This window comes from Capsicum annuum, chromosome 2, assembly GCF_002878395.1.
Source record: "Capsicum annuum cultivar UCD-10X-F1 chromosome 2, UCD10Xv1.1, whole genome shotgun sequence".
Taxonomy (NCBI): Eukaryota; Viridiplantae; Streptophyta; class Magnoliopsida; order Solanales; family Solanaceae; genus Capsicum; species Capsicum annuum.
Window position 1 is genome coordinate 92,050,281 of NC_061112.1, and position 10,104 is coordinate 92,060,384.

The following is a 10,104-nucleotide window of genomic DNA, read 5'->3' on the forward strand; positions in this document are numbered from 1 at the left end:
CATCCATACATAGTGTTTTGATCTAAGATTTCAATTCTTCCATGTTTCAGTAGTAATATATTCTTCCATGGAGCTAAGATTCAAAATATGGAAGAAACAAGCATTTCCATGACTCTACCACCCAGTCAATTCTATTCTACTTAATTCTTCTTTCATGTCCACATATCTTTTCGGCTAAGGAATGGGAAATCTTTCTCCTGTTCCATGAATCTAATTTTCATTTCATCCTAGAAAAGCCATATTTTTCTCAATAATGTCTTTGATATTTGATCCAATAGAGTTTCATTAGTTTGGAACAGATTTGATAAATACTGATAACTCTCGTATAGCATATTATAATGGAAAGATCCATTAGATAATGAACTATTGGTTCTAAGCCACCTCTGACGATTAATCAATAATTCGAAGTGCTTTTCTTGCGTATTCTTGATAAACCAGCATTTATATATAGATGTAGGAGGATCTATTTAGGAAGTAAGAAGCCCCTTTAACATCTCTTCTTCTGCAAATAATTCTCGATGTGAAAATATAGAGCTAGGGGTTTGATATTTGAATAGGAAAAAGAGTGGATCTGCAGGGTCCCAAATGAATTGGCTTATTTGTAAAAGGCCTTGTTCTTTGGAAGACCTATCTCGTCTTTGGTACTGCATGGTTCCACTCTGCAGGAACCCCAAATCATTCTCTTGAAGCTCATCCTCTTTATCATAAATGATTCGCTTGTCCCGAAATGACCTGGACCAATAGGTAAATCTCACTTCATTGGTCCTTTCAATACAATCAAATAGAACAAATAGAAAGAACCAAGGGCGCCATATTCTTGGAGCCCAAACTATGTGATTGAATAAATCCTCGTGCGGGTCAAGGACTCCTTCTCCCTCCCCTTCTTCAAACTCTGATTAATATTTTTCATAGAGAAATCTCTGTTCAAGGATATACCAATAGACCTTTTGCATCATATCTAAGGGATTCCTCAGTTTGGTCCAAAGAAGCAATGTCAGTCGATCATTATCAAACTAACTGTAATTTTTTTCTGTCCGTAAAGATCCCACCAGAGCGTCTTCTACTTCTATTAGTCCATGAACTAGATCAAAATAATTCTCAACGAGTCCATAAGAAGTGATCCCATTTTTTCATCGAGTACGAATAAATACCAAAGATCTTGAACATTCGATCCGGCAGAACAACTCAAAAGATAAAAAAGTATTGCTATTCTCTTCATGCTTATTCCAAGCTCAAAGTACCATTTGTACAAATAAGAATCCCCTTCGTTAACTGATTTATACTTCATATAGATAGATATAGTATCTATGGGGAAATTACTTAGAATTACATTTTATTCTACAACCCTTCCTATCTGATAGAAAAGGATCCCATGATCCTGAACCGATTTTACCTGGGATCGAAAATCCCAAGTTTGTCTATGAAGAGCAGATCTAATTGTATTAGTCTCTATAAGATTTCTTCTGTGTAATACTAATCGAGAGGACCCCATTGGTAAGTGCTACAAGATCTCGTGCATTGGAATCCATGGTTATGGACCCGAATTTGTTAGTATGGAACATTTTCTTTTCCAAGTGAAATCCCCTAGTATATGAAAGAGTGAAAAGTGCTTTCATTGTTGTGGAATAAGAAGCCTTCGTAGCTTAATGCACGTATTTAATTTATTTGGAGCTATTAGAGTGGGATCCACTTTTTGAGAAATATGAGTTGAAGAAATAACAATAATATTTCTAGTAGAACATCTTTCACAATCCCTAGAGAGATAGTTTACTAATAGATCGAGGGATAAGTCATTCGACTCATTCACATCCAGATCATGAATGTTTGGAATCTATATTATTCAAGGAGACATTTTTTTTTGCTAATTCGAATTGAAGGGTGATATAAAATCGACCTACTTTTGGCATCATATCCACAGTTAGCCCATTCATCCTAGTTAGCAGTTCTAGCTCTGTATCAAGGTCATGATTGATATCGTCACTAGCATCAATATTTTCACTAGTATCAATATCTTCACTATCATTAATATCGATCTCATCAAGAAGAAAACCTTTAGGATTGTTATCCAGGAACTTGTTTAGAAATACCATAATGAAATGAACATAGGAGTTTATCGCTAGGTATTTGACCAAATAGGATTATTTCAGTTCCTATAGAACCTATCACTAAAATACCCCTAAAGGGGGATAAGTCTAGGTGGAGCGAAAAGGGTTTTCCATGAGATGGGAAATGAAAACTATTTTTTCGACACGAAGTTTGTGGATAAGTGATTATCTAATAATGAGCAAGGAATATCTGTATTTCTGCTAAATAGGATGGATTGAACTCATAATTTATTAGATAATTTTATGAATGTCAGCTAAGTATCGTAAGTAAATTACTCTGGTTGTTCAATCATTTGATAACCAAAGTCATTCTTTGATAAATGATCACTATGAGTCAGACTCAGTAGAATTTGATCAATCCTATTTTCTGTCATTAAGGTGGAGAACTGAACCAAGAATTCTCATTCTTCATCATGAATCAAATCACTATTCGTGACCCAGGATTTTATTTTCTCATCAATCCAATCCCCATTCACGTTTTTCTTTTTCTTATCAATGAATATATCTCTTTACTTGTATGACTTAGATGTCTCGTATTTCTTGAAAAAGTGATCCGATTAATGGTATTTTGTATGAGATCGATGATCTCAATGAGATTGATATTCCAATCTTTCTTCTTAGAACGTATTGATTTGACCCTATAAGAGGGACCAAACATGTTGCCGCCAGAAGCAGAACCCCATATTTCTTCTAGAGAATCTCCTAATTATTCCAGAGCAACTAGAAAGAGATTCTTTAACCAGAAAGAATTCAGTTCAAATATAGAATACCTATCTAGAAGTTTTTGCAACTTAATCATAGATGATGGAATCATCAAAGATTTGAACTTTTCGAACTCTGTCTGTAACTCACTAGAGGTACGGGAAACAAAGAGAAGATGTGTATGAATGAGATATCCAGCAACAAGAAGAAGGAAAAGGATTGAATTTAGGAACTCCCGAGCATTTGGCGATCTCAAATGTGTCGATATCAGTGGTGACTCATTATTTTGATGAATTATTTCTTCAAAAACAAGAAGATTGAGTAAACACTTACTCGAGATCTCACTTATCAGATTCCATTGTGGAGGATACAATTTTTTTCTAAAGAATTTGCCATGATATACTTGATCCATACATAATATCAGGAAAAGTGGATACAAATTTTTGACTGCTACTTAGTATTGGCAATAGGTCTGAAAAAGTATCTAAAAATATCAAATTTAGATATTTGTACCGTGTCGAAGTAAGGAACCATGGCATACATATTTGGAAAAGATTCCATTTTGAGTAGAATAGATTCCATTTTGAGAGAGTTAAAAAAGCACTATCTCGTTGAAAGGTTCTATACATCTGCCCTTTCTCAACGTATTTCTTTAGACAAAGATTCCATTTTTTCCTCTTTTCAGGTGATAAATCTTTCTCAAAACATGAAGTGTGAATCAAACCCATGTTTGAATTGAAATTGAGATACTGATGCAAGTTCTTCCCTTCTAAATCAGATAGATTCATATCTGAAAGAGGTTGACAATAAGTTCTTTCAAAATTGACTATTTGCCCCTCTATTAGAGATGTTCTAGAAATGTATCCGATTGAGTAAATATCTCTACAAATGAATGGATCAGATCGACTTGGAAAATGGAAAGATTTGTACAAGTTATACGTTTTGTCACCACTTTGTAGAAAATCATTAGGTATGAATATGTTAGATATTTTGACTTGATTGGTGAAATAGTATCTCTTCCCCCAAAAGAATGTTTTTTTTTATAGATGCACAAAGAAAATATTTGGTTGCGAATGAAAAAGATATTGAGGAATTATCCATACGTAAAATCAGAATTATTGATACGGGCCTTTTACACAGAAAAAGCGAATCTTGTGTTCCAATAGAAGCAGAAGTGCTGGGGATTGTTTAAGAATCAAAGTCTATTTGCTTTATAAAAAGAATAATTCAATGAACTTGTATGAAATGGTTTCACGGGATTCAGCCAATTATCTTGATCGTGGAACATCATTGAGAAATAGGAATCCGGGTTATCAAAGGATTTATTGCGATTGTTTCTAGTATGGAGTGAGTCAATCATCCATTTTGGTATCTTATTGAACAAAAATGGTTATATTGTTCCTCCATTGATTAAGAATTTTGATTTTTGGGAAGTATCATGATCGTCCAATAAGAAGGGTTTCAATTTTTGGAAATGAACAACTTGAAGACCTATTGATTCTAACAACTGATTGCAGAGTTGATCATTCAAACCTTTCAATTAATAGATGTAGATCTCAGACCTAGTAATAGGGATATTTGCAAAACTCACACATAAAAAAGGAAGTACATAAGACAAAAATAAAAGCAACTTGGACAAAAAAAGAAGTGACTTGGGCAGAAAGAAATGAAGTAGCTTAGACAAATCTTTTTTGTCGATAAACTCAGACCAATCAATTGAATATTGATTAATACGTAATATATCGAACACTACTTGAAAATGGATCTTCTGCTCTGAAATAGACTGTTCCAAATGTTCCTGGAAATTTTTACTCCTATTGATTATTTGTATCTATATTCATCAGTATCCCGATTCATGGATCTCTCAGTTCGAGAAATCAAAATAAGAGGCTCGAACCATTTCTTTTGACTATTTTTCAAATTCGATAAATATTGGTTGATTGTATATTTCAGTAAAGTTCTATGGTTCAAGGTATACTTTCCTATTTGGTCCCTTTAAATTCCATATTCGAAGGTTTGATCAGATTTATTCATTAAAAAAAATCAATTCAATACATTTCTTATGTACCCATAGGTACTATACTGGATTTGAATTAGATTTTGGATCAATCTATATTGAGTAACTACCTCCATTAGTTTTGGATCTTCCAAATCATTCCTGCAGGAGATTCAGACCTATTTTTTCTGATCCTTCGAGAAAAAGATTCATTCTCTTTATAAAAAATAGGAGATAGAACCCATAAAGATTTCTTTTTCGATTCATCCCTGGCCTCATTCAAGAATTGTTTTTGATCCAATCCGCAGGAATCAATAGAAAAGGAAAATCCCTTATGATACACCAGATCTGGCTTATTTATTGATAGAGTGAATAGATCTTTCATTTCTGGAAATCTCTCTTCTGATTCAAAATCATAGTGTAACGTGTATCCTCCCCTATTCCAATCATGGAATAGATGAAATAAATCAAAAAATAGATTTTTGTTCAAGAATGAAATCTTATTGGAACTGTACATATGCGGTTCATCCTTCGAAACTATATCACATCCCTGATCTGATGAAATAGGATGAATTTAGATAGTATTTTGTAAATACATAATTATCTTGAATATATTAACCATTTATTTATTTTTCGATCGCCTGGAAGGGACAAAAGAAAGGTCTTGTTGTTTCTTCAATAATTTCTGATCTCTAGTGGACCTCTCAGTAGGATTCGAACCCAGATGAAGTTCTGACCATCTATCAAAGAAAAAAGAACGAACGGATCTTGTAGGATTCCTATGAAATTCTTCAATTTCTGCTAGAAATAGATGATTAATCATCTGCCTCTCACGTTTCATGAATAGTAGGGACATTGAGGAATATCCAGAAAGGTATTTTGGGAATCCGCCTTATTCTATCTCTTTTCATTCCATTTAAAGAAAGAAAGGATCCCAAAGAATCGATCTTTCTTTTCATTGTTGAATCTCTCTTTGATTAATCAATGTGTGATATTCCGAATCCTCATTACTAATGGAATCCAAATAATCTCTGGATTGATCAGAAGATCCTTTCAGTTGGCTAGAATCCATTACTTGAATGAAACTAGATCTTGTGAAATCATATTAAATAGTTGACGATACATTCTGTACCTTGCTAAAAAATCAATCCTTGTTTACCAACCACACATTGTATAACCAAATCCAATTCTCTCTCGATACGTTCCTTAAAAAATCTTATTTGGGCGGATTCTTCCCCCAACTAATGAAGAGATCTTGGTGGAATTGCCACATATGAAATTGAGCACAATTTTGCAAAGAAATAGCCCACTTGTTTCTCGAGAAGAGATGGGAAACATGATCAATATCATTTGATTGAATAGTTGACTTAGCTCCTTGTTGTTTGAAGAAACTCTCCACTTCAATTGGTATTTTTTCACAAAAAGCAGACATAAGATAAGAAATCCAGTGTTTCACTAAGATTTTGAATAGCGGTCCTGAATTCAAGTTGATTCTATTTCAACTCTTCCTCAGAGAAAGACAATCAAACAATTCCCAATCATGGTCCTTGTGGATCGGATAATCCATATAATATACAAAAAGAAATTTCAGATATTTGAGATCTTTCTCTTTGAATAAGATCTCAATTCCAGCGATGGTTTCAGTAGATATCTTGTAACTAGAATACCTCTTTATTCCAATCTAGTTCCTCCACCAACGCGAACCCCAGTTAGATTCAGGTATGCTACACTTTTTAGTTATTAGGAGAATCCAAGTACTCTCTTTTGGATTCAGGAAACAACTCTCAAAGATCTTTTTTACTTTGGGAAGATACAAGAGAGAAACAATCAACCTATTGATAGTGGAAGACCCAACGGATTCTTCCAATGTATCATTTTAGGTCCAATGGAATTAATAGCTATAGGAAGAAGCCCTATCAAATACAATTTTTTTATTTCGACCACATTTCAATTATTAATACAATATATAAGGACTGCTACTACAAAGAGTATTACACCCTTGATCGTGAAATATCGATTGCTTGTTGAACCCTGTGAATTGCGTGAAAGTAGGATACTCCAAATTCGGGGGTCAAAGAGTTTTAGAAAACATTCTTGGTGGAAAAGAAATACGAATGAGGGATCCCACTGAATTAAATTGGGTCCATGAATCTAAGAAATGGTGAGAATTCTTGATCTCTCTTAATATATATCTCAATTCGAAAATCTAGGATTCGAATTGATGTCCTCTTATTGATTCCTCCTAAATTGCATTGATTTATCCTAAATATTTCATTTCAATTGGAATTTGGTTATTCACTATGTACAAGGATCCCCTCTAAGAATCCACGGCTGAATGGTTAAAGCGCCCAACTCATAATTGGCGAATTCATAGGTTCAATTCCTACTGGATGCACACCAATGGAACCCTCCAATAAGTCTATTAGAATTAGCCTTGTGTTAATGGAATTGCATCATCCATTCATAACGAATTGATGTGGTATATTCATATCATAATATGTGAACAGTAAGAACTAGTATTCTTATTGAGACTATAACTCATAGGGAAGAAAATCAATTTATGGATGGAATCAAATATGCAGTATTTAGTTATTGGGGAAAAATCAATATAATTCTAATGTCAAATCAGGATCAACTAGGACAGAAATAAAACATTGGGTCGAACTTTTCTTTGGTGTCAAGGTAATAGCTATGAATAGTCATCGACTTCCGGGAAAGAGTAGAAGAATGGGACCTATTATGGGACATACAATGCATTACAAATGTATGATCATTACGCTTCAACCGGGTTATTATATTCCACCTATTAGAAAGAAAAGAACTTAAATAAAAATACTTAATAGCATGGTGATACATTTATACAAAACTTCTACCCCAAGCACACACAATGGAACCATAGACAGTTAGGTGAAATCCAATCCATGAAATAATTTGATCTATGGATAGTGTTTTTGTGGTAAAGGTCATAATGCCAGAGGAATCATTACCGCAAGGCATAGAGGGGGAGGTCATAAGCGTCTATACTGTAAAATTGATTTTCGACGGAATAAAAAAGACATATATGGTAGAATCGTAACCATAGAATATGACCCTAATCAAAATGCATACATTTGTCTCATACACTATAGGGATAGTGAGAAGAGATATATTTTACATCCCAGAGGGGCTATAATTTGAGATACCATTATTTCTGGTACAGAAGTTCCTATAAAAATGGGAAATTTCCTACCTTTGAGTGTGGTTTGAACTATTGATTTATGTAATAACCAATTAGGTTTACGACAAAACCTAGAAATCGATCACTGATCCAATTTGAGTACCTCTGCAGGATAGACCTCAACAGAAAATTGAAGAGTAACGGCAGAAAGTGATTGAGTTCATTAGTTCCTCATATAAAATTACTGACTCTAGAGATATAGTAATATGGAGAACACAAAATTATTTCAAGCACCGACAGAATCAAAAATACCCCTTCTTCAAAGAGAGGAGGACAGGTTATTTACATTTCATTTGATGGTCAGAGGCGCATTGAAAGTTAAGCAGTGGGAATTCTAAAGATTCCCCAAGAGAAAAATAGAGATGTCTCCTACGTTACCCATAATATGTGGAAGTATCGACGTAATTTCATAGAGTCATTCGGTCTGAATGCTATATGAAGAACATAAGCCAGAAGACGGAACGGGAAGACCCAGGATGTATAAGATCATAACATGAGTGATTCAATAGATTTGGATTCATATATATATATCCACCCATATGGTACTTCATTCTATGATATATATAAGATCCATATGTATAGATATCACCATCTACATCCAGAAAGCCATATGCTTTGGAAGAAGCTTGTGCAGTTTGGGAAGGGGTTTTGATTGATCAAAGAAGAATCTACTTCAACTGATATGCCCTTAGGCGTGGTCATACATAGCATAGAAATCAAACTTGGAAAGGGTGGACAATTAGCTAGAGCAACGGGTGCTGTAGAGAAACTGATTGTAAAAGAGGGGAAATTAGCCACATTAAAATTACCTTCTGGGGAGGTCCATTTGATATCCAAAAACTACTCAGAAACAGTTGGACAAGTGGGGAATGTTGGGGTGAACCAAAAAATTTTGGATAGAGCCAGATCTAAGTGTTGGATAAGTAAGCGTCCTATAGTAAGAGGAGTAGTTATGAACCCTGTAGACCATCCCCATGGGAGTGGGAAGGGAGAGCCCCAATTGGTAGAAAAAAACCCACAACCCCTTGGGGTTATCCTGCACTTGGAAGAAGAATTAGAAAAAGAAATAAATATAGTGATAATTTGATTCTTCGTCGCCATAGTAAATAGGAGAGAAAATCAAATTTAATTCTTTGTTTTTTAAAAAAACTTTACGAAAAAAAAATAGGAGTAAGCTTGTGATACATTCACTAAAAAAAATCCCTTTGTATCCAATCATTTATTAAAAAAAATTGATATATGGGTATGGGCGAACGATGGGAATTAAACCCACACATGGTGGATTCACAATCCACTGCCTTGATTTACTTGGCTGCATCCGCCCCCTCTCCTACTTACATTCCATTTTTACATTATTTAAATTAAAAAACAAAAGACTCAAGTTCCAATATTTCTCTTCTTTCTTATTTGAATGATATTATTATTTCAAGGATAAGAATATAAATCAAAGATCAGAATTTGAAGTCAAAGGTAATTTTTTTTTTGAAATGAAATAAAAAAGATATAGTAACATTAGCAAGAAGAGGAACAAGTTATATTTCTAGAATATTAAATAAATACATACAAACTAAAAATAGAATACTCAATCCTAAATAAATGCAAGCAAATATCCTCTCTTTCTTTTTCTATAATGTAAACAAAAAACTATATGTAAGTAAAATAGTAGTAAATTACTAAAGAAACTAAAAAGAATAAAAAGAAAGGAGCAATAGAACCCTCTTGATAAAACAAGAAAATGATTATTGCTCCTTCTTTTCAAAACCTTCTCTCAACTAGACTGGGATCTTATCTATTTATAGGTGGAGCTTCGATAACAACTAAGTCTAGAGGAAAGTTATCAGCATTACGTTCATGCATAACTTCCATACCAAGGTTAGCACAGTTAATGATATATGCCCAAGTCTTAATTACACGACCCTGACTGTCAACTACTTATTGGTTGAAATTGAAACCATTTAGGTTGAAAGCCATAGTGCTGATACCTAAAGCGGTAAACCAGATACCTATTATAGGCAAAGCAGCTAGGAAGAAGTATAATGAATAAGAGTTGTTGAAACTAGCATATTGGAAGATCAATCGGCCAA

The 10,104-nt window shown here is 33.9% G+C and overlaps 1 pseudogene; it reads right to left on the minus strand.

Moving 5' to 3' along the window:
• Positions 1 to 9,805: 9,805 nt before the first annotated feature.
• LOC124896206 overlaps positions 9,806 to 10,104 on the minus strand; it is a 4,055-nt pseudogene continuing 3,756 nt past the window's right edge.